The 27,440-nt window shown below is 34.3% G+C and overlaps 1 pseudogene; it reads right to left on the bottom strand.

The window, feature by feature from the left end:
* Nucleotides 1–27,430, bottom strand: LOC121986742 (annotated as a pseudogene).
* Nucleotides 27,431–27,440: the final 10 nt, after the last annotated feature.

The following is a 27,440-nucleotide window of genomic DNA, read 5'->3' as shown; positions in this document are numbered from 1 at the left end:
TCACTGAAACTTATGAGCATCTGCAAGTTCAAGCCTTTTCCAATCATCCTCATCGAGCGATGCAGGGTGGGTCTCATACTCCATTCAGTATGAAATAGTATGTGAGAGTACTATACTACCTCGCCAATAGTCAATCTCATGACTCTTTTACGGTTCCTATCTCCGTATCTGACCATAATATTTTCCATGGACCACGTACCTTTGGTTTGTAGTCTGGAAGCCAAGAGAAAGTGTCAGCATCGTAAAATAAGGATGTCGAGGTAGTTTACATCAGTTTTTGCACCTCCAATTTCCAGCAAGGGCTCGTAGACTCATAAAGAGAACCAAGCCCCCACGGGCGGGATCAACTGGTTATGACATGGATTCTTGCAGCATGAGTCGAGAGGTCGAGGGTCTGCGGCAGCAAATGCGATAACATCAATATCTGTCCGTGCTAAACACCTGAGACCACCATGTCATAGCTGAGCCCGTATTCACCGTGATTTACTCCCTCTCATACTTGAGGGGGCCGCTGGGTTGGCGGTTCCAACCTTTGCAGCATAAAGAGAACCAAGCCATAACCCATAAGAAGGAACACGGATGAGATTAACCCTATAAGCACCTATACGACATATATTTAAGGTAATGAAGAAGTGAAAAAGTAGTGTTGTTGAATTGTAAGTGTAGAAGAGATGAGACCATTGAATATGCAGCATACGAAAAGTCTGAGATGCCGTCGACTGTAGACCCCGTCAATTACAAAAGCAATGGCATTGATTGGTTGAGATATAGACACAAACTGCAAAAAATTCCAACTTGATTCAAAAAATTCCAACTTGATTATGGACAAATTAAACAAATCTTCTGAGTTTTAACAATAATGAAAAGAAATTTATACCAGAACACCAGAACTAGCGATTTGGAGAACAGCAAAATCAGTGGTGAATAGAGTTGAGAATGACTCGAATCCAAAGAACAACAACACACTCAGTGCAATGCCAGTTACGTTGTTCTGACCTGTCGATGATTTAAAGGACGATCAAAGAAATTGATAACAAACTTTTCCCATTGGATTTTACTAGTAACCATAGATTCATGGGCAATTATATATAGAATGTGTTGAACTAAGAGCATCATACAAACCTGTAAACCCCTATACACTATAATGCGAGCTTGTTTATAGTTCTTCTTGGTATATTCACTCGCTAGTAAAGCCTGTGAAAAAGGTTTGCACATTTTCTTAATATTTCAAATGAACTGAAAATGGAGTTGTATTTTCTTATCTGTATATTTTGAAGAATGAGCAGGTTGATTATGTTATCTGACCTGACCAGTGAGTGCCAAAGCATCATTAAGCAAAGAAATGACCAACCAAACTTGCAGGCATATCTGGTGACTGGCCATGGGAACTGGACCTTCTCGCGCTGCCTTGGAAGTTGATATTGTCATGGTTATGAGCACCGCAATGGTTCTTCCAACCAAGAAACCAACTGCATAAGAATAGCATTAAAAGTATTCTCCTTCAAAAACAAAATGTATAGTATTCAGATCTAGTTTTCCATGTGGTTTATACTTTATAGTCATTCATTGAATTATAACTAAAGCAATCATAATCAGACTAGAATGCCAAAAAGGAAAATCCATGATTTAGGCAACAGTAAAACTGAATGCTTTTGACCATTTGATACGGAGTTAAACTAGAAAGCTAATTTGTCTGTTTATGAAAAATGTATTGTTCTTTTTATTATACTAGAATGGTTCAGCTTAACTCTCTATCTACTTAGTTCCATCCCAATTCGATGTGATATTTCAAAACGCCTCTCTCCAAATTCATGCTGTTGAAGAAAGAGAAACAAGAAAATAGATGTTGAATCAAGATAAGGAGAAAGAAGAGAGAAAAGAGGAAGAGGCAAAAGGAAATGAGTTCCTTGTCTCACAACAAGCTTCCCTCCTACAGACTATCCCATTCATTTTTTCCAATACAAAAAGTGCTCAAACAGATCATCTTACATATCTTTGTTTATTGTATATTAAAAGCATTTGGGCAACCTACCAGATTTCAAATATTTGACTCATTCCTTTCCCATTTATACTCGGAGATAGTATAACTTTCTCATTCAGCTTCCAGAGGAGAATAGCAGCTATCAAATATCTTGAATAGAATCAAGCATGAAAGTGAATTAAAGAAGAGAAGTAACAAAATAACAATTCATTGGTTTGCTAATAATATCATATTGCATAGACATACCGCCTATCCCTAGACCAAGCAGAAATATCAAAATGGGATCGACTACGGCATTTAGCAAGTTTCCAGCACCTGATAGGCAAGATGATTGTAGTATTACTCAGTGCTAAATTTGGCATCAACAAAATAAGATGTGAAACAATAACCAAAAACACTAATTGCTAAGAATGAATATTGAGACTAAAATATTTTTCAGTGCTAGTTGACCATTATAGAAAAAAAATCATCAGCTCATGATTCATTTCATGATCTTTTATACTCCCAATTATTTTAGGTTTGAATTTATGCAACTTGAAGTTAGTCAAACCTCTCTGAAAAGAAATAATTTTTCATGAAAAGAAAAGATTTTACAAATGAACTAGTATCAAAGAGTATACACTCTTTTTGATGGAGTTGCCATTTTTCAGACTATCCTGTATCGATATCCAAGCAACCTTCATGAGCAGACTTCTTTGTGCATAATATATAACTGAAATACTACCTCAACAATTTACAATTTATCTAACTTGGAAATAAAAGTGAGAGATACATGGAACAACAGCAAATTACAATGGGTGTATATATAATGGGCACTTGACTATGTAAGTCATTTGATGGGCTATGTGAAGATCTTTGAAGAAATGGAGTCTGTGTACTACTGGTAAACTACAAGGGACGTGCAAAAAATTTACCCAATAATATTTGGCATGCCATGTGTAGGTCAAACAAAATCTCTATATTGGTATATCAAATGTCAGCTTGATAATAGAAATGCTAAAATAAAGTTCCATGAATTCTTCCTCTTTTTTTTTTTCAAGAACCACAAATTTAAAACAATTCAATCACATTTCTCTCTATCTTTTTAGCAACATCAAAATCCATCTTGTATAGCTGTCTAAAGCTTGCTTACCACAGAAGATATTTTCTATCTGAACTAAGCTTCATTTAATTGAAGAAATGAAAAACCTTTGAGCAATCGAACTTATCCAACTATCTCCAATTTGGCATCCATCACATTCTTAAAAAGGGATTGGGAAGGATCGCAAAGAGTTGGTAACATGAATGGAAAAATAGTGACGAATGGTGTGACTTAATTGAATGACAGTTATAAACAGTGTTAGTCTATATGGTTTAGTGGTGTAAGATGAGACAGAGGCAAAATAATGCAATCTTTGTATATACAATAAAAACAACATCCAAACAAGAATAGGTTACATAAAAACAAATGTTGAAGATACAATACTTACAGACAGCATATAATGGTGTTTTTGTATCCTTAAAGCCACGAAATGTTCCTTGAGCAGCAAGTGTTATTAGTTATTACAATTGCAGGAGCACCAAATGCTCGTGAGTATAAGAAAGAAATTGCTCTGCAGGTAATCGCATAGGTGAATCCTGCAACAATCATAAAAAATGCTGTCAATTTACAGAGGTACAAGAAAGCATCCAACTGTTGTCCTGTGTTACAATGCAAAAATATTTATTAGATCGTCAGGAAAATTATAACAATTAGCTTCAAACACTGATAGCCTTTGTTGCAGTAAAATATAGCAAGAATATAAATTTGTAATATGATATCTATCATCTCCACCATGCTTTTACAAACCCAAAAACTAGTGCTGGAGTGAAAAATTCCAAATCGGCATACTTGAGATAAGATTAGCAGAATAACATCAATGTCAAATTGCATAAGCTGAATCCTTTAGGGAATTCTACATTCTGACATCATCAAACATATGAAATCATCTTTTAGCAATAAAGAATATGATTTAGTCCAGTGACTTGACTTATTCTGTATGCATTATCCATGAGCTGAAAATAAGATCAAGAATTCAATTTAATTAAACACAGCTATGAAACTATTGTGAACAATTGCTTCATTGGACATACAACAGCTATACCCATGAAATCCATCAACACACCCAAGCCAAATATTAGACCAATTGATTCCAAAATCCCAACGACAGCAGCCAAAGCCAGAGAAGTCGATACTGCTGGAAGAGACTTCCAGCTCTCTCCATATATATATATATATATATATATATCATAAATACATTTTTTAATTAAATATTTTTAAATCATAAACTTAACAATTAGATGCATCAACTTTTAAAAATTTACAAAAGTACGATGTCTTGTTGCTATATTTATCCTAATTTTCTGAATGTTACCTTAATTTTAATATCCTAAATTTTTAAAATTTAATAATTTACCCTCAGCTGATATTTTTAACAATAGTTACTTAGTCTGTTCACTAATGTGAGATAGATTTTGAGAGTTTCTGAATAAAGACTAAAAAAGTTTATTGGGATTTTAAAAATAGATAAAACTATTACTGTTGAAATGAAATAAAATTACAAGGACTTTTTACAAAAAATAGTATATTTTGCTGTTAATTTTACATTATATCTCAGAAATAAATCACCTTTCTATTACCACACGTCTCAACTGTTAAACAACTTGAATAAAATTTACTTTTACAAAAGTGTGATTTATTTGTACAATTTGTGGAAAAAAACACCCTCACATTTTTTACCATTTCCACTTGTATTATAAAGTATTTAGTACAAAGTGTAGTACATTCAATAGCTTAACAATTTTTTAAGTTTCTTGGCCACGACGTTACTTGACAAAATTTGTCGCATCATGCAAAGTTGTGGATTTCAAATTTGTGGACGATGACAATCGAGTTAATATTCGAGGAGATCAAGATTGTCGCAGCCTCGACTCTCTTAAAAGCCAGTAAGATCGAAACATGATCGGTTTTATAATTATATATAGAAAGGTAAATGTACACATGAGAAGGTATTTCTCCCGATTTTATTAAAATCGACCCTTGTTTGATTTCATAATTCTATCATATGATGACCAATTCAACGAAATCTTAGGTCCGTTTTTTTCTTTGAAACGAGAAGATAGAGTAGGGGAAGGATTGTAAGTGTAGGGTTGAGATCAGAGAGAAAATGAATTCGATGTTTGGGGTACTCCACGTACAAGTTAGAGAAAATTATATAAAGCCTTTGGCCTTTTTATTGGACTCAAGATTTTCTAATAGAACACTTTTTTTTTTTTTGAGATTATCAAATAAGATTCTTCACTCTACTTTTTTAAATTCTCAAATAAAAATCGATCAATCCTTTGCCGTTTGCCTATCTCCACCCTCTCACACTTATTGACGATCACTCAAATAGCTTTCCTTCGCCCTTTATCCAACTGGCCCCTCCATATAACATATCAAATGAAACACTTTTAGTTGAAATAATACAAATTCATCGCATCCATGTAACAAGACATTTATAATTTGACCAACACTTCCAAATAAAGCGGTAAATAATTTGTTAGATAATTTATTACAAGAGATATTAAAAAAAATTATCGAATTGAAATTATATAAAATCAATTCTAATTTATCTATTGATGACCTCAGCAGATACTCTCAGGTTGTCAGCGGAGCTGGTTCTGCCAAGCTTCTAGTAGTTTGAGTTGTAAAGTTGATGCAGTGCGTAGTAGAATCGGGAGTTCATCATCGAATCGGGAAGAGAACTCGCTGACTAAGATACCGAGGTTTACGTTTAACACAGTTTCCTTGAAACAAATTCGTCCCACTTCTGGCTGTGCTTCGAGATTCTCTCGGGTAGTCTATTTCCCAGGATACAACGACAAAACCACGTATACAACCAAACACTGATTGTTTGTGGCAAACTGAGAATGCACCTCAGTACTATCACGAGTAGTTTAGCTTAACGGATGCACGACTAAGAGAGTTTTGTGGGAGAACACAAGTGGACAGAGATTCACTTCTTACTCTTCCGAATGTGTTCATTAATGTCGAGACATTATAGAATCATTATTAATAGATTTCATGTCGCCATTAATGCCAAGACGTTACGAAGTCACCATTAATGAGTTTAATGTTACTAGTAATGTCGAAACGTTACGGAATCGACATTAATTTCATGTTAATGCTTCCGTTACCTTCTTGAGCAGGTAGAAAAAAGAGATTCGGTGGTAAAATGTTGGTTTATTCACTTGGGCAAATCTTGCATCGATTGGTCCGACATTTGACGTGTGCAGGTCATGCTCACACAGTCAACCTTGGTTCAGTACAATTGGGCCATATATTTGCACCCACCCGTACGCACCCATGTGTGAGAGAGTTTCTCCCCATGCATATGTTTACAACATCAATGCATGTGTCATAATTTAAACCAACAATAAAGTCAAGAGACTTCTAATGTGGGATTAACAACTCATACACAATAGAGTCTCTTCGTCTCTATCTCTTTATTCCATTCATATTTCCAACAATTGCCCACATGAATAGAATACATGATATATGATAACATCCAGCGGTTGAGTCAAGTATAGGATATGTAGGTTTTACCCTTTGAACCTTATGATGTCCATGAACTATTCTGCCATTTGTGTACCCAAGACTCTCCCTGATACAACTCAGTTCTCATGAGTGTGTTCGTTCTTGGCCATGCATGCCTGGTTCTAAGAGAAGCCGTAAGAATTGTGCATTCAATTCTCTTTGAAGTGGCCCCACTTCTTTCTCATATAGGTGATTCCTCGAGAGTAGTCATATATTTTTCTTGATCATTAAAAGCCCATTAGCTTACCCTGGTTCGATCACTATTTTATTGGGTTATCTTCCATAGTGTGTCTAATTAGTGCAAATTGGTTGTCCCTTTGAACTTAGTTCTTAGGATCTCCAGTCAGCATAGGTTGGGTGTCCTCTGTACTGATCGCTGACAATGACATCAAACCCATTCCTCATGATGAGCTTGCAACTAACTCTTGATTTAACCATTTGGTTAGCAGATCCACTGTGTTATCCTTTGACTTCACATGGTCAACAGTGATAACTTTTATTGAGAGTAGTTGTCTAGTGATATTATGCCTATGATGTATATACCTAGACTTACCATTATACAGATGGCTCTGTGCCTTGCCAATTACTGATAGACTATCGCAATGTATACAAATTGCCAGCACCAGTTTCGACCATCTCAGAATATCTTCTGAGAATTGCCATAGTCATTCAGTCTCTTTAGCGCATTTGTCAAGAGCTACAAATTCAGATTCCATCGTGGATTTGGTTATTACTGTTTGCTTAGAAGATTTTCAAGAAATGTCTGCACCTCCCAGAGTGAATACATATTTACTCGTAGACTTAGAGTCTTTTATGTCATATATCTAACTCGTATTACTGTATCCTTCAATCACAGTAGGATATCTCATATAGTGTAGTCCATATTCATGAGTATACCTTAAGTACCTTAGTACTCTTATTATCCCTTTCCAGTGCTCAACACTAGGATTACTCATGTATCTACTCAGTTTACTTATTGCTTAGGCCAAGTCTGATCGTCTACAACTTATTAGATACATCAAACTTCCAATTACTCGAGAGTACTCTATCTGAGAGATACTTTCACCTCGATTTTTTGATAGATGTTGACTCATATCTATCGGTGTCTTGCTAATGCAGTATCACCCTTGGTGAATTTCTCAAGAATCTTGTCTACATAATGAGACTGACTAAGAACAAATCCTATTGTTCTAAGAATTTCGATTCTTAGAATCACATTAGCTAGGTCCATGTCTTTCATGTCAAATCTTGAGTTAAACATATATTTAGTAGATTTGATTATCTTATCATTACTCCCAATGATAAGTATGTCATCTATATATAGGCACAAGATGACGTATTCATTCTCTGTGACTTTTATGTAGACACATTTATCACATTCATTAATCTTGAATCTATATTCCTTCATGACATTATCAAATTTCTCATGTCACTGCTTTGGTGCTTGTTTCAAGCCATATAATGACTTCACCAATTTACAAACCTTATTTGTCTATCCTGGTATAGAAAATCCTTCAGGTTGCTCCATGCAGATTTCCTCTTCTAAATATTCATTTAGAAAAACTATCTTTACATCCATATGATGTATTTCAAGATTCCATAGAGCTGCAATAGCCAACAACACTCTAATGGAAGTTATTCTCGACACCAGAGAATATGTATTAAAGTAATCAAAGCCTTCTTATTGTCAGTATTCTTTGATTACCAATTTAGCCTTATACTTATCAATTGTGTCATCCGAGTTCATTTTCTTCTTGAAGATCCACTTGCAACCTAGTAGTTTACTTCCTGAAGGAAGATCCACAAGTTCCTAAGTGTGATTTTGTAAGATAGATTCTATCTTAGATACAATTACGTCTCTCTAGTGAGGTCCATCATAAGAGCTTACTACTTTTGAGTAACTTTGGGGTTCACTTTCCAACATGAAAGTAATAAAATCTGATCTATAGGATTTTTTTACTTGAGCTCTTTTGCTCCGTCTAAGCTCAACCTCGACTGGTTCCTGATCATCATCTTCACCTTGTGTTTCATATGTCCATTTTAAGGAGATAGCTTCCTATCGGGACTTATACAAAAATACATGCTTGAAGAATGCGACATTTCTCAATTCTATTATCGAGTTCTTGTATATATCCGATATTTATGACTCATACACAAAAAACTAATACACACTGTTATTATATGCATATCCAATAAATATGTAATCAATTATTTTTTGTTTTATTTTAATCCTTTTTGGATCAAGCACCAAAACTTTGGCAAGACACCCCCACATTCGTAAATATTTGTAAGATAGTTATCTTCCATTCTACAACTCATAAGAGCTCTTATCTATTTACTTCCGAGGCACCTTATTTAAAAGATAATTAGCTGTTAACATAGCTTTCCTCCACATAAACTTTGGTATTCTAGAGCTCAATAGAAGAGTATTCATCATCTCCTTTAGAGTTTGATTCTTTCGCTTAACAACTCCATTTTACTGAGGAGTATAAGGAGCTATTGTTTTATGTCTAATCTCATGTTCAACACACAACTTAGCGAATGATGATACATATTCACCACCTCGGTAACTTTGAACTACCTTAATCTTTTTATTAAGTTAATTTTCAATCTTATTCTTATAGAGAGCAAATTTCTCTATAACTTCATCTTTACTTTTGAGAAGATACACATAATAGTATTTTATGTTATCATGTACAAAAGTGATGAAGTATTTATTTCTACCACATGTTGGTGTACCTTTGAGGTCACACACGTCGGTGTGAATTAGCCCAAGTGGTTCGTTGCTTCTCTCAACATGTTGAAAGGATGACCTTGTCATTTTCTCTTCAACACAAATCTCACACTTGGGTTTTGGGTCAAGGTGGAATATAGGTATGTTTTGCATATTTATTAATCTACGTAACACACCATAGTTAACCTATCATAGTCTACCATACCACAAACATGAAGACTCAAACATATAAGTGGAAGAGCTTTCATCTTTATTTATCTTAGGCCTAATGACCATTACATTGAGCTTGAACAAACTATCAGATACATAGCCCTTCCTATAAATATTCTATTCTTTGACAGTACAACTCTGTCTGACTCAAGAACAATGCGAAAACCATGCTTGCTTAACAGTGATCCAAACACTAGATTCTTTTGAATCTCTGGAACATACAACACATTGTCCAGAGTAAGGTCCTCACTCGAAGTCATCTTCAACACCACTTTTCCTTAGCCCATGATGTCCGAGGTTGCTGAGTTCCCCATGAACAACTTATCTCCATTGACTTTTTCAAAGTTGTGGAGAAGCTCCTTATTATAGCAGACATATTTGGTGACTCCAATATCGATCCACCATTACCGCGGGTTTAAACCGATCAAGTTTAGTTCTGAGACCACTGCACAGAGGTCGTCCATTTCTGGTCCCTCATTCAGGTTGACCTCTTGCTTCTTCTCTAGCTTTCTGCATTTCATAGATTTGTGACAAACTCGACCATTGTTGAAGCACTTCCTAGAGAATTTCTTAATGCCTCCTCTAGGTCCCATCTTGGAAGTCTTGGGGTTCTTCTGTTTTGAGTTTTGATCGTGCTTGACCATATTGGCTTTTATAGTAGCCTGAGAGAACAACTTTCTCTCTGAACTCTTGTTGTCTCCTTCGATGCGAAATATAACAATAAGTTCCTCCATATTCATTTCCTTCCGCTTGTGCTTTAGGTAGTTCTTGAAGTCCTTCTAGTCAAGAGGTAGTTTCTCAATGATAACAGCTACCCAGAATATTTCATTCAAAACCATCCCTTCTGAGTGGATCTCGTGTAAGATCACCTGAAGCTCTTGGACTTGGCTGATCACTATCTTGGAGTCAACCATCTTGTAGTCTAGGAATTAGCCCACAATGAACTTCTTGGCCCCTACATCCTTTGCCTTGTAGTTCTGGTCCAGGGACTCCCACAACTCCTTAGTCATTCTCTTCGTGTTATACACAGCGTACAACGAGCCAACAAGGCAATTGAGGATGTAGTTTTAGAAAAGGAACTCAGAGCGAGTCCATGCCTCCACTATACTGATGGTATGTGCATCAACATCCTTAGCACATTTGGGAGGGTCCTCGATCAAGAACCTAGCCAGATTGAGAGTGGTTAAGTAGAAGAGTATCTTCTGTTGCCACCTCTTGAAGTTCAATCCAATGAACTTCTCTAGCCTTTCCCCATGGTTGATTGACACAGTTTTAATCGAGGAGGAGGGGGCATTAATGTGTTGAGTCTATTGTACCTCAACACTTTATTCTGTGGCTATCTCAATAGAATCAAAATATGTTTCTAGATTGTTGGACAATCTGTTGCCGGAGATATTGGAGAAAATTAACGAATTAAAATCACACAACATCAATTATAACTTATCTATTGAGATGACCTGAGCGGATAATCTCAAGTTGCTAGTGGGGCTGGTTCTGCCAAGCTTCCGATGGTCCGAGTTGCAGAGTTGATGCGGTGCGTAGCAGAATCGGTAGTCGATCACCAAATCGGGAAGCGAATTCGCTGACTAAGATAACGAGGCCTGCGTTTAACGTAGTTTTCTTGAAACATATTCGTCCCCCCTCCGATTGTGCTTCGAGATTCTCTCGGGTCGTCTGTTTCGCAGGATACAATGGCAAAACCACGCATACAACCAAGCACTGTTGTTCGTGGCAAACTGAGAATACACACAAGTGCTATCACGAGTAGTTTAGCCTAACGGATGCACGACTGAGAGAGTTTTGTGAGAAAACATAGGTGGACAAAGGTTCGTTTCCTGCTCTTCCTCTCGCTTTCTCTTTTGCTTATCTTCCACTACTCTGTATAATGTCACTATTAATGTCGAGATGTTACAGAATTTCCATTAATTTCATATTAATACTTCTGTTACCCTCTTGAGCAAGTACAAAAAGAGATTCAGTGATAAAATATTGATTTATTCACTTGGGAAAATCTTGCCTCGACTGGTCTAGCATTCAACGTGTGCACGTGCTCGCACATGAGTTAACCTTAGTTCAGTATAATCGGGGTCTTGGATTTGCACCCACTCCTGCGAACTCATGTGCGAGAGAGTCTCTCCCCATGCATATGTTTACAATATCAATACATATATCATAATTTAAACCAACAATAAAGCCAAGAGACTTCTAATGTGGGACTAATAATCTATGCATAATAGAGTCTCTTAATCTTCATCTCTTTATTCTATTTACATTTCCAACATAATCTTATGGAAGAAAATGTGCTAATGCATTGAGCTCAGAGATTTCAAGGAGAAAACAAATTTTGTGATTGATGTCAATCTTCATGAGCCAAATCCATGAGATGAAAGTGTTGAAGCATGGCGAACAAAAACTCAGGGTTGGTGTTTGTGAACCTTTGTTAGAATAGGATAAACAAATGTGGTTTAACTTGAAGCTATACCCTTAATCAACTAAGAATTGATGTCTTTTAGTAGAGCAATACATTTCCTGTGTAAGTAGAGAGAACAATTATTAGATTATATGCTCTCTAGGAATAGTGTATTGTATTTTGATTCATGTCTTTAATTCACATTTAATCATATTATTTCAAACCCTCTATCTCAATTCTTGATACTATTACATATAATGGATTATAAATGCCATTATATGTAATAACAGTACTCCCTGCAAGTGTTTTTTTGCATGACTTGCAATAATTTGTGATCTTAGATAACCTCCCCAAAAGATAACCAAACATGTTGGACTATCACTTTCAAATTTTCATTTTGTTCTTTGTAAGATCAAACTGCACAAAAGTAGTGTATACTCTTTGTTACTAGTGCATTCGTATTTTTTTTTGGAGAGGTTTGAGTGACTTTTAATTGTCCAAATGTAACTTAGAGTATAAAAAATCATGAGTTATAGAATAGATAGAGTTGGTGCAGGTTGCACTAATAATCAGATTTTGATGTATGACAAATAAATTAAAGTTAGATATGTTGTTTGTCTAATATTTTACCAAGTGTGTAGGACTTGATGGGTCTAGAGGACTGAAACACCAAGCTGAAGTTTAGTTAGATTGATAGCTGGTATGAAATCCAGATTGGTTGAGATTTGGCAGGTGGAAGTCCAGGTTAGTTGAGATCTGGCAAAAGGAAGTCTAGTTGGGTTGACAACTTGCTGAAGTATAGATTGATTGAGATCTGACAGGAAGTCCTGGTGGATCAAGAGATCTAACATCAAGGAAGTCTACAAATGGTAAGTGAGGTAAGTCACTAGAGGAGAGAGATCCAGAGAGGACGAGTCCCAATGGAACTATTGGCGGGTTCAACTTAGAGCCATTTGAGAAGTCTAAGCGAAGACCATGGCTAGATCCTAGTCTTGGAAAGACAGGACAGGATCTAAGTCATAAATTGATCATATTATTATTATACTAACTTTATTTTGCAGGATAAACATATTATCGTTGCTTGAACTAATTCTTTTTTACAGAAAAAACAAAGGCGAAAAAGGGTGGTCTGGGCACCCGGAAGGGATCCAAGCACCCGAAGTTGGTCCAAGCACCTAGAGTTGGTCTGGGCATCTGGACCAGTGTCGATGAGGCTGAGCGGCTGCCTAGCCAGGCACCCGGGCGGTCCGGAGTTACTTTAGGCACTTGGACCAGTGTTGTGAGGCCGAGAGGGTGCTTGGCCAGGCACCTGGGCGGTCTGAGCACCCGGAGTTGCTCCAGGCGCCTGGACCAGCAAACCTCATCTTCTCACTGAGCTGGAGTGCAATGACTGGCTGACCCATATTAATGGTCCAAGCGCTCGGAGGGGGTCCAAGCGCTCGGAGGTGGATAAACTTCGAGGATGAAGTTTCGACGAGAGCTTGCCATATCAACACGGTCCAGGAGCTCGGGAGGGGATCCAAGCGCTTGGACGGGGCTATAAAAGGAGGCTTCAACAAGTAGCTTCAACACAACATTTGCTACAACTTTCGTTCTTGCACGCTGCTCCAAGAAGGCTTCGACGATTCTGAAAAGCTGCTCCGACAACTTATGATTAAGGAATTCTTTTCATACTTTCTTCTTGTTGGCAATTTTTCATTTTACAATTCATGTACTCAAATCTTGTAACTCATTTTCATTTTTGAACTGATAGTGATTGCCTAATGAAAGCACTCACAAGTGCAAGCCTTGGAGTAGAAGTCGTCGAAAACTCCAAATTGAGTAAAAAATTACTTGGGTTAGCACTTGTCTTTTCTTTTTTCTCATTTCTATTCCTTAGTTTTATTTCCACTACAAACTTGGTATTTTTAAAAGAAAAGAACATTTTTAAGATCACGTGATTCACCCACCTCTCACGTGCTCACGATCTAACAAGTGATATCAGAGTAGGTTCTGCTCTGAATTGATACAACCTCAATTAAGCCGGGGGAACTATTTTATTTCTTTTCAGATTTTAGTTTTTTGTATTTTATTTGAATTAGTAAAGTTTACCTCTTTAGATAATTATTTCTAATTTGGTTTTAATTCGAAGTTGGTGCAACACTACTTGAGTCTTCAATATTTCTTTTTACCTTAAACTTTGCTAATACAAGACTTAGTCTTGGGACATTTCTTCTTTTCTATTTTTTGCAAGATAATTCAAATAGCCCGGCTTGAAGGATACAACACTGCTCATCTTCCTCTCTTCAACGGAAATGATTTTCCGTATTGAAAAAAGAGAATGGAGGTCTACTTGAAGACGAACATCAAGCAGTGGTTCACCATCTGACGAGGATACAAGGTGACTATAAACGAAGCAACTAAAGTACCCCTTGATCTAGAAAGATAAAATCTTGAAGATAAGAAGAAGGCCTAGATCGACTCAAAGGTATTGAGCACGATCTAATGAGGACTCACAAAAGAAGAACTCAACCAAGCTGTCCTGCACGAGAATGTAAAGGAGTTATGAGACAAGCTCATCGAATTACATGAAGGAACCAACGATGCTAAGATAACTAAATGAGACCCGCTTCTAAATTCTTTATTTAATATCAAAATGTAGGACAGAGAAATCGTAAGCCAACTACACGCAAGGATTAAGGATATCCTCAATGACCTGTACATGATCGGACATCAACTCGATAATCATGATATTATCAAGTATGCTCTGAACTTGTTTCCTTGAACCACACTGTGGGCATCGATCGTAGATGCCTATAAGGTTTTGACGAACCTTTCAAAGTTAAAATTAGATGAGTTATTTTATAAATTAGAGCTACACGAACAAACTAACTCCACAAAGGTTGAGAAAGGAATTGCATTTCTTGCAGGTACTTTGAAGGAAGCCAAAGTATAAACCCAAGCCAAACCCGAGGTGGAAACTGAGTCCAACTCAGAATCAGATGAAGAAGAGCATCTAGAACTAAACATGGTAAAGAAAATGTTCACTAGACACAAGAGAAACTTCTCCAAGCACAACATGAAGAAGATGCCCAAGTCCATATCCAACAATTCAAAGGAAAATATCACTTGCTACGACTGCAACAAGAAAGGGCACTTCAAACATGAATGCCCTAACGAAGATAAGATGAGGAAGACAAAGTAGAAGAAGGCACTCAAGGTGACTTGGGATGAGTGTTCCTCGGATGGATCATAAGCAGATGAACCAAAGAAAGCGAGTTGCCTCGCCCTGATGGCAACCGGAAGCGAATCAGATCAAGAAGACGAGTTTGAATACGAGTCAAGTAACAGATCCACATCTGATTTGGATGAACCAATTAGGGTAAATTTCAATTATACTATAATTTTTTTAAAAATAATTTCTTGGTTAATAAAAAATTAATAAAAATTGAGGAACACGCTAAACTTCTCCTTAAGGAAAACAACATCCTTAAGGAACAACTAAGCTTGACTTCCTTAACTGACCAAGTTCAAGATAGAAACTCAAGCTGCAAATCTTGAGAAAGAAAATTCTGTCTTGAAAAGTCAAGTTACAGTTTACCTAAGGATCTAAGTATATAAACATAATACTTGGATTCCAAAGAGCTATGTACAATAAATCCGGACTTGGATACAAGTCTGACTCTACCTTTAAATCATTTCTAACTCTAACTCAAAATAAAAAACTAACTAAAGCTTAGGTTCTGAAAGCTTGTCTAACCAAGTAGGTATGACTCAATCAATACTCTAAGATAAATTCAAATAACTCAACTTTAATCTAAAAAATTAAACCTTCTAAGCTAAATTCAAACCTAAAAAAAATAAAATGAAATTAAATAAATTAAAAACTAAACTAAATAAATATAAAATTAATCTAAATTCAAACTATAATCAAGTTTATTATAACTATACAACAAATCAACACAAATTTAAAACTTAAACCCAGGTTCAATAAGTTTGGGGGAGGCTCTAAATTAGTTGATACCTCCAAAATAATAGTTTACCCGACTAGGTAATTAGGACTAATTTAATAAAGGATAAAATTCAACTTGACAAATAGTACTAGAGAAGTTATGAATGATAGTAGGTTATGAAAGGTCTGTCTATGCATATTTAGGAAAATATGACTTTGACCTGATGCATTTAACTTAGTGGAACTAACTGAAGCTACCCCTTACTAATCTTAGCTGGTTAGACCAAAGTTTTATACTAAGTTTCGTGGGCAGGATTATTTGAAAAATTTTAAAGGCATGATTACTCTAATGATGTCTAGGTGACTGACAACAGCTTAGACGTTTATCCAAAGAATGTTTGCTTGTTGAACCCAAAGTTAAACTTGAATCTAACACAAGTTAAACTAAACCATGAAATTCAAATTAACTCATCTCACAAAATTATAAGATTCTCTTGATTGAAAATATAGATTTTGGCGAGATTAATAAAGATTTAAATTAAATTAAAATAAAATAAATAAATTAATTAAAATTAAATTAAAAAATTAAATTAATTAATTAAAATTAGATTAAATTAAAATAAATTAAAATTAAACAAATAATTAATTAAATTAAAATAAAATAAATAAATTAAAATAAAATAAATAAATTAAAATAAAATAAATAAACTTAAATTAAAAATAAAATAAATTAAATTATAATGAATTCTAATTAATCAATAATCAATTACTCATACTTTTTTTTTATCATAATTAATACCAATCTAATAACTGAATATAATAAGTAATAACTTAATTAATTAATAATTGATTAAAACTTAATTATTTAATAATTGATTAATTCAAAATAACTTTTTTTAATACAAATGGAATAATCAAATTTAGAATTAAACAATAATTTATTTCATAACACTAATAAATATAAAAGAGTCATTATCTCAATAGTTAATTTCTTTGAACTTATTAGTCTATCATATCTACAAATAAGTATATCTTTCTTGAAAATTAAGACCTTAGGTTAAGGGGAATGATATTTTTTAAAATAATTTTCAAATTCAAAGCTAATTTTTACTTATATTTTCTAAAAATAGTGTTCAAAATTTGTTTTGGCCTTAGTCTTAGTTGAATTCTTAAAAAGTATGATCCTATAGATCTAGGTAACGAGCATCTCATAAGCACACTAGGTTTACCTTGATTGCGTATTCAAAAACTTAGAATGGCGTGAGATGCGTAGGCCTTTTACCTGAACTTTAGATGCTTATATTAGTGCATCAACATAAGTCTGAGCGGAAAATATAATAGTATATTGATCAAGTTAAGTAGTACTTTTTTTTAGTAAATTTCTAACTGAACATTATTACTTAACTTGACTAATTCTAATAGTTAGTTAGCAACTAATGGTTAGACATTTAAGGACAATTTCTAAATAAATATTATTTTTTAAATACTATCAGGTTCAGGGGAGGATATTTGAAAACTACTTTTAAAAGAGTTATATTTCAATTTTTTTTTACAAAGTGGTGGTCTAAAATTCTTTTAAAACTTTACTGAAACTTACTTTGCAAATGGTTAAAAATAATATCTATTTTAAAAAATAAAATGAAAGTGTTTTGAAAATTACATTGAAAACTACTTAAAAATACTTTGAAAAATATTTTGAAAGATGTTTTTAAAAATATTTGAAAAGTTGTATCAAATTCTTGTAAAGTTTATCTTTGTAAAAAGTTTTATTTTAAAAAAATTTAATTTTCAAACATTGGAAATAATTTACAAAATTTTGAATTTCCTTAATTACTTTGAAAATTTCTTTAAAAATATATTGTAAAGTCTTTATGTAAAATATTTTAAAAACTATTGTATAAATTATTGTAACAAACTTGCTTTAAAAGGTATTTTTGAAAAATACTTTTTGAAAATTATTTGGAAATACTTTATGAAATTTAACTTTGCAAAATGTTTTATTTTTGTAAAATTTAATTTTTAAAATTTTAAAAATCTTTTGTAAATTTTGAAAATTTCCTTTCAAATTACTTTATTTTTTTTAACTCCTTCCTACAATAAACCTACAAGTTTTATTTAAAAACTTAAAATCATTATTTGAAAATTTAAAATTATTATTTAAAAACCTGTTTGAAAAACTTGGTTTGCAAAATCTATTCATTTTGTTAAAACTTTATTTAAGTTGTTCAACAATTTCTAAAATTTTGTCAAACAATTGGTTGTAATATTTACAACTTTTATTATAGTTTTTTAAATATTTTAAAAATTAAGTTGTTAATTTTTATGAACAATTGGAAATTTTTTTAATAGATCTTCAAAAACCATCTTTTTGATTGGTTAATAGAACAACTACTTGATTCATCTGCTCTATTTTTTAAACATCTAGACTGTTCTAATTCCTTTTATTTAATGTGTTGCATTATTTTTTAATGTATGCTAAAGAGGGAGGATAGTGATTTAGGTTAGAAAAATCAACTCACTTTACTCAAATTTACATTACATGTTTATTGCTTCCTTATTTGTATTTTTTTTTCTAACTTTAACCCAAGTTATCATTATATAAAAAAGAGGGAGATTGTTGGTGTAGGTTGCACTAATAATCAAGTTTTAATATATGATGAATAGGTTAAAGCTACATGTATTGTTTGTCTAACCATTTACCAAGTGTGTAATACTTGATGAGTCTAGAGGACCAAAACATCAAGCTGAAGTCCAACTAGGTTGATAGTTGTCATGAAGTCCAACTTGGTTGAGATCTGATAGAAGGAAATCTAGGTTGGTTGAGATCTGGTAGAAGTTGAATTGGGTTGACAACTGGCTGAAATCCAAATTGATTGAGATTTAACAGGAAGTCCTGGTGGGTCAAAAGACCTGACATCAAGGAAGTCTGCAAATGATAAGTGAGACAAGTCACTGGAGGAGAGAGATCAAGTGAGGATGAGTCCCGGTGGAACTATAGACACGATCCAGTTTAGAGCCATTTAGGAAGTCTAAGCTGAGACCATAATTAGATCCTAATCTTGGAGAGATAGGATCTAAGTCATAAATTGATCATATTATTATTATGCTAACTTTGTTTTATAGGATAAACATATTATGATTGTCTGGACTAACTCTTTTTTTACAGAAAAGACAAAGGTGAAAAAGGATGGTCCAAGCGCTCGGAAGGGATTCGGGCTCCTGAAGCTGGTCCAAGTGCCCTGAGTTAGTCTGGGTGCCCAAACCAACGTTGATGAGGCCAGGCGGGTGCTTGGCTAGGCACTCGAGTGGTCTGAGCGTTCGGAGTTGCTCCAGGTGCTCGGATCAACAAAACTCATGTTCTCATTGAGCTGGAGCACAATGACGGGCTGCCCCATGTCAATGGTCTAGACACTTGGAGGGGGTCCAGGCGCTCGGAGGGGGTCCGGGCGCCCAAAGGTGAATAAACTTCGATGATGAAGTTTCGATGAAAGCTCACCATGTCAGCGCAGTCCAAGCGCCCAGGAGGGGATCCAGGGGCCCGGATGGGGCTATAAAAGGATGCTTCCACCAACAGCTTCAACACAACATTTTCTACAACTTTCGTTCTTGAGTGGTGCTCCGAGAAGGCTCTGACGATTCTGAAAAGCTGCTCCGACAACCTACGATTAAGGAATTCTATTCATACTTTCTTCTTGTCGGTAATCTTTCATTTTATTGTTTGTGTACTCAAATTTTATAACTCATTTTTGAACTGATAGTGATTGTCCAAGGAAAACATTCAATGAGTGCGGGTCTTGGAGTAGGAGTCGTCGAAGGCTCTGAATCAAGTAAAAAATTACTTGTGTTAACACCTGTCTTTTCTTTTTCTCGCTTCTATTCCTTAGTTTTATTTCCGCTGCAAACTTAGTATTTTTAAAACAAAAGAATATTTTCAAAATCACATGATTTACCCCCTCCCCCCTCACGTGCTCACGATCCAACACTAGCTACTAACAATTGCTATACAATAGATCACATTACAATAGATTCTCCCTGAATGACAAGTGATCTTAAAACCTAACTTGCCCATTTCCTAAGGGGTTTGACTATTATTTATAAATTGTCAAAAATTGTCCATGGATACCAAATATTTCAGGATCAGGTTTGTTCCTATGAATGAATATGAAAACTGAAAAAAATATAAATTGTTGCTTGTTTGATCTTTACAAGATTAAAATGACACTGCAATAAGAAAATCATCATTTTATGACAACCTATTCCATCATTAATTGGTCATTAAATGAATTCAGCCATTGAATCTAAATCAGTTACTAATTCGGTCACAAATTTAGTGATCGAATATAAAATCAATTGTTAATTAGCGATCAAATTTAAATTTGATTGCTAATTACTGATCAATTTTAATTTAAATCTAAGTTTATGTTTTAAATCAAATTTTAATTATTGTTTATGTTTTGAGGGTCGAGGGTTATCTTAGGAATTTTTATGTCAACACCTAATAAATAACCAAAATTGTTTCTAGATAATCATTAATTTGCCATCTTGTGATTCAGGAGGCCCTATCATGATCTTGATGGTCCTAATGAGCATATTGAACTACCGAGCAAGATTTTTTTACCACTTCTTTGATCTTTCTAGAATTTAGGTGAGTGTTTTCTCTATTGAGATTATCATGTATTGAGATTATAATCATGGACTTTTCCTTTTTAAATAGATGATGAATGTTTCAGATAACATTGTGGGTCTATAGTAGTTGCATGAGAATTATGATAATATCACTGGTATGCATGAGGATTATGATGATATCACTGCTATCTAAACCAAGTGGTTTGCATATTGCAGTGGTTTGATAGAACCACACTACAAGAAAATTCTATAATTTTTTACGGTAAATTAGTGACCAATATTAAAATATCTTTGATCAACTCAACTAATCAATTTAAATGTCAAATCAATCGAATTTAGAAATTGGATCAATTATTTTAATATACTTTTTTAAATTTATTCAGTTAATTTGATTTCGTTTCAATTTTAAAAATATTTATTCAATTAAATTGAATAAATCGAAATAAATAAAAAATGAACTTATAAATCTCCCACTTTTAAACTATCGATTTCGGTTAAATCTTCTATGATTCCATTGTTATTAAAAAACATTTAGTTCGGTTCGGTTTATTTAATTTTAATTGAAAATTTTAGTCAGTTCAGTTAATTTGAAAAAATTTAGTTTATTCGATTTTAATTAATTCGGTTCGCTTTTATTTTAACGGTATACTTAGCCCTACAAACTAATCCTTTAATTTCTTTTCCTACACATATTACATTATTTAATTGCCTTAGCTCTAAGAATAATCCAAACGTTGAGCTTCTTGACATCATGAATCAGCATGGATGAATCTGTATTATCATATTGATTTTTAGAATATTAATTGAGTTATTGAGCTTCCTGACATTATGAGCCAGCATGGATGAAATCTATTATCAGCTCTTGAAATATCAATTGAGTTATAACATGTCAAAAAAACAAAGTTAAAAACATCTTTATTAGTGACCATACTTACATTCAAAAATAAAATATTAAAGAAATAATGAGTTGTTCTATTCTTCCATGGCTTCAATGAATTTAGTTGACCAACTTTTTTTTCCTTTTTCTAAGATTAACAATAATATGATCCTCAACCTTATAATCTAGTAAAGGAATATTTAGAAAATTATGTAGTATAAAGATAATAATTCATAAACTTTGGATAGGAAATTATATTAACATGAGGATTACTTTTTTTTTGAAAGTTTCAAGAATCCTAATTCTCTCATTCGATGAAACTTTTCATCGAAGCTAGCAGAAAAAACCTGATTGCACTATAGATCACGAGCTTTGCTTCATTGTATACATAGTTAGTGCAAATAAATAGTCAGCAAAAAATAATAATTTTATCTCCACATTGCTACTGATGAAAGTGAATAAGAAATTCACAAACTTTGAACTTATTCGAATTCATCTCCCAACAAAAGAGAATCTCCTTAATCTGAAAACTAATCGAGAGTATAATTGATGTAAAATAAGAATTGAAACATATAAATAGTAGAACTTATTCGAATTCATCTTCCAGCAAAATAGAATCTCCTTAATCTGAAAACTAACCGAGATTATAATTGATGTAAAATAAGAATTGAAATATATAAATAGCAGTAAATAGAGAAAATAAAACTGATTAAATCTTAAAGTAAATTGTATAGAATTGGAGACAATGCAAGAAGTCCAGATCTTCTTTACTTAAAGGATACTATAGAATTATAATTTATACTATATGGCAATTTTATATGAGAAAATTCTTTAGAAGAAAACTGATTTAACAACTGAATTATAATTTGATTGCTAAATTGTGATCAAATAAAATTTTTTGAATGTATATTAGTGATCGACTAAAATATGTATCGCTAATATAACAATCAAAAATAATTTCATCGTTAATTTACGATCGAACATTATAATCGGTCATAAATTAACGATACTGGTCGTTAATTAGCGCAAAACAATGTCAACTTAATGATTATGGTTGTTAAATTAGCGACCGAATATAATTTTAATCGCAACTTAACGACTAATTCTATTTGTGATAGTAAATTAACGATAAAATTAACTTCTAAATTTAAAATCATTCACTAATTAATGATTGATTTTAAATTGTATCTCTAATTAATGATTAATTTTAAAGTCGATTGTTAATTTAACGATGAATTTTATATTCGACAGCTAATTTAACAACCAATTCTAAAATCCATTGTTAATTTACGACCGCACTATTTAATGGTCGAATTATAATTCAATTAAATAGCAATTTTCTTGTAATATGGTTCTATCAAATCACTTCAATTTGTATATTGCTTTCTCTCGATAATCCTCCTACAACTACTCAAACCTACCATGCCATCCTTAACATTCATCACCTGTTTAAAAAGAAAAGTTCATGATTATAATTTAAGTACATAAAAAAATAAATTCATTTAAATTCTAAAAAGATCAAAGAAGTGGTCAAAAAACATTAAGGGTTTGCTTATTTCTTAGGTGTGGACATTACTATGACGACTCAGGACCCTAAGAACATAAGCATAATTAAAATTGGATTAAAAACTAGTCTAGATGGAATTATGAATTTCAGTAAAAAATAATGCAAAATATGCACAAAATTAAATTGCAAAAAAGGACTTGTTTATGGAAGATGCATTACTATATTGTCCTGATGTTTACCTCATAGGAAGAAAATTTCATTATTCATTAACAATCACATATATAAGTCAAACGGTGTTCCAATTCTAAACCGAATATACAATTGTTCAAATACAGATATTGTCCTTCTTAAACTTAATGGAATGAGGTGGATCAGATATTAATGGCCATACCTCTATATTTCCTAATAAAAAAAAATTATCTTCTGTGTGACATATCAAATAAAACATTTTTAGTTGAAGCACTACAAATTCATCACATCCCATATAAGAAGACATTTATAATTTGACCAACACTTCAAAATAAAACTGGAAATAATCCATGTGCTAATGTATTGAGTTCAGAAATTTCAAGGAGAAAACAAATAAAAAACAAATTTTATGATTGATGCTAGTATGTATGAGCCAAATCCATGAGATGAAATTGTTGAAGCATGGCCAAGAAAAACTTAGGGCAGGTATTTGTTAACCTTTGTTAAAATAGGATACACGAATGTGGTTTACTTTGAAGCTATACCCATGATCAACTAAGAATTGATGTCTTTCAGTATAGTGATACATTTCCTGTATCAAGTAGAGAAAAGAATTATTGGACTATATGCTCTCTAGGAATAATGTGTTGTATATTGATTCTTTGAAACCCTCTATTTCAATTCTCGATATCATTACATATAATGGAGTATATGTTGTACAATTTACACTAATAGTCTAACTTAGGTTTTGATAAATGACAAGTGAGTTAAATTATGTGTTGTTGTAGTCTAACGTTGTTATCGAGTGTGGAGGGTCGACTAAACCCGGTTAGGATGTTCAATTCCTGATTGGTTTTAAATCGGATGTGTGATTCCAGTAGGTCCGGATGTTCGATTCCCGATAGGCTGAAGTCTAGATGTGAGATTTTATCACTGGTCGGGATGAGCGATTCTCGATTGGAGAAAACCGGATGTACGATTCTGGTAGGTCAGGATATACGATTCCCTATTAGAAAATACCAGATGTGCGATTACGGTAGGGCGGGATGTTTGATTACCGAAGTCCGGATGTTTGATTTCGGAAGGTAACTCTACACCTGGTAAGTAGAGGTAAGCCACTGGAGGAGAGTGACTAAGTGAGGACACATCCTCGTTCAAAGGGACATTAGGCGTCGGTCTAATGTAAGTCTATTTCGGAAACCTAAATTGAGACTTTGACTAGATCCTGCTCTCGAAGAGACAGGATCTAATTACTACTTCTTATTATTATTGTGCAAACATTGTCTTACAGGTTATTAGACTAACACTTGTTACAGGGCAAAAGAAGCACAAAATATCTCGGGTGAATAGTGCCCGAGGCACCTTCCATGGTATGGGAGGCACCTTCAGTGCTATGGAAGGCGTCTTTCGCAGGATAAATCTCATATCTCATCTCAGATAAGGAGCGAGTGGTTCAGAATCATATTCCTCACATTAGAGACACCTTCAAGGCTATGGAAGGTGCCTTCCATACTAAATAAAAGGATGTTTCGCCCATGGCTTCAACAACAACTTCCATACGAGCTTCTACGCGTCTAATTGAGTTTTTGACTACTTCAACTTACTGCAGCTGTCTCGCTGTGACTCTACTATGTCCAACTGCTGCCAAGAAGGCACCTAAATATTGAGCTCGAGCCGACCGACTACAAATAAGTGTTTGGTAAAAAGTTAATTACTGTACTTACTTTCTACAAACGGGAAGTGTAGTGTGTTACACTTCTCTGACTTTCTTTGTACTTGATTACTCTTCCGGCGGTTTTGGAAGAGGTATTTAATGGATTACCTATCAATAGGCCCACGAGATTGGGTCTTGGAGTAGGAGTCACCGAAGGCTCCAAACCAAGTAAAATCGACTGTGTGTCTTTTTTATTGTTCTTTTATTTCGCTTTAGTACTTAATTTTTTGCTACGCGCTTGATTTTATAAAATCGAAAAGAAGAAGTTTTTTAAAATCACATGATTTACCCCCTTCCCTCATATGTGTCTCGATCCAACAAGTGGTATCAGAGTAGGTTCTGCTTTGAATTGGTGCAACCACCAATCAAGCTGAGGAAACCATTTTTTTTTGGTATTTTTAGTTTTTCACAATTTATTTGACTTGGTAAAATTCACCATTTCAAATAACTATTTCTCATTCGGTTCTTACTCGAAATTGGTGCAACACCACTCGAGTTGTCAATATCTTTTCTTTCTCAAACACTACTATTCCAAGACTAAGTCTTGGTACCTCCTTCTAGTTTTCTTTTTAATTTAGCAAAACAAATAGCCCAACTTGAGGGATCTAGCACTGCTCATCCTCCTTCTTCAACGGAAATGACTTTTCATATTGGAAAAAGAGGATGAAAGTTTACCTAAAGATAGACATTGAGCAATGGTTCACCATTCGATGAGGGTACCGGGCACTTGTAGATGAAGCAATAAAAGTACCACTTAATCCAGAAAGATGGAGTCTAGAAGACAAAAAAGAAAGGCCAGATCAACTCCAAAGCATTGAACACAATCCAGTGTGGATACACAAAAGAAGAACTCAACTGAGTTGACCCGTATGAGAATACAAAGGAACTATGGGACAAACTCATTGAGCTACATGAAGGAACTCCTGATTCGAAGGTAAGAAAACATGACCTACTCCTCAATTCATTATTTAATATTAAAATACAGGACGGTGAGACCATAAATCAACTTCACGCTCGAATCAAGGACATCCTCAACAACCTTCATCTAATCGGACACCGGCTCAAAAATCGAGATGTAATAAGGTACGCTCTTAACTCATTTTCCCGAAATGCACTGTGGGTATCAATCATAGATGCCTATAAAGTTTCGAGATAACTTCTCTAAGTTAAAACTAGATGAATTATTTTATTAGAGCTACATAAATAAACTAATGACCCTAAGGTCGAGAAAGGAATTGCCTTTCTTATAGGTTCATCAAAGGGAACTAAACTTGAAGCTGAGCCTGAATTCGAATCAGAGTCAAATGAAGAAGAGCAACTGGTGAACATGGTAAGGAAGATGTTCACTCGATGCAAGAAAAGATTTTCCAAACATGACATGAACAATATGTCCAAGTCTGCATCCAACAATACAAAAGCAAACATTATTATGGATATCTTAGAATATATGGATATCTTGAAATTATTATGATATCTTGGAATATATGGTGCATAAATATTAGGATATCTTTTGTATATGTTTCCTTATCTTTATATATGTTTCCTTATCTTTATCTCTTTATGATGTATATAAATACACCTTGTATCATTATTCATAATTAGTGAAAACATATTCTTTCAATACCTCTCTTCATGGTATCAGAGCCTCAGGCCTATGCCACAACCCCTAACTCTATCGACGCCTAGTAGTAGTTGTCATCGTCGTCGCCATCTCCGTTGTCGCCACCTACCCTCTCTCTAAAGCAATTGCTCCTATGATTGCACCTGCGACTCCCCGATCTCCTTCAATGTTGCTATTTATGTGCCCTTGAAGCTGACTTCATTAAGCTATCTTTCATAGCGTCTATAGTTCACGACCCTCCTCACTGGTCATGATCTACTTGGCTTTGTTGATGGTTCTCACCCTTGTCCAGACAAACTACATACTGTCAACGGTACTCAAACTCCTAATCTTGCATATCATGCTTGGATCCATCAAGATCAACTCATACTGAATGTTATTATTGGATCTCTTTCTCAATCCTTAATTCCGTTCATTGCTGCTACTCGCACATCTTGTGATGCCTGGAATACTCTTGCTCTCACTTATGGCACACCCTCTCGTGGTCATATTACACAACTCAAAACATAACTTCACAATCTAGTTAAAGGCTTTCAATCTATCATTGAATTTATGCAGTTTATCAAATCCAAGTCTGATGAACTGACGCTTATGAATCCTCCTCTTGACATTGAAGATCTCACCATCAAAGTTCTTCATGGTCTTGATGATGACTATAAGGAACTCACACATGCCATTCAAGCTTGAGACATTGCAATCTCATTTGAGGAACTCTGTGAGAAGCTCCTCAATCATGGAGCTCATCTTGTTGCTCGTAGGGATATGAAAATCACTCTTTCGGCAATTGCTCACCCTGTTTCTCGATCTGCTGCCTCTTCATACAGACAACCTTATCCACTTGTTGTAGCTCATCCACCCAACGATTCTCGTCCCATTGGTCTGTGGTTCTCTCGATTGCGACAGTAGCCACACTCTCTAATGTAGGGTGTTGGTCAGCATGTCTCACGTCCATATCTTGGACGTTGTCAGTTATGTAGTCATCAAGGTCATTCTGCTTGGCGCTGCCCTGATTTTTCATATCAGGCCACTCCATGTTTCAATAC

The sequence above is a fragment of the Zingiber officinale genome, chromosome 5B (assembly GCF_018446385.1).
Source record: "Zingiber officinale cultivar Zhangliang chromosome 5B, Zo_v1.1, whole genome shotgun sequence".
Lineage (NCBI taxonomy): Eukaryota > Viridiplantae > Streptophyta > Magnoliopsida > Zingiberales > Zingiberaceae > Zingiber > Zingiber officinale.
Note: the sequence above shows the minus strand (reverse complement) of the source record. Positions and strands in the feature narration are given on the sequence as shown.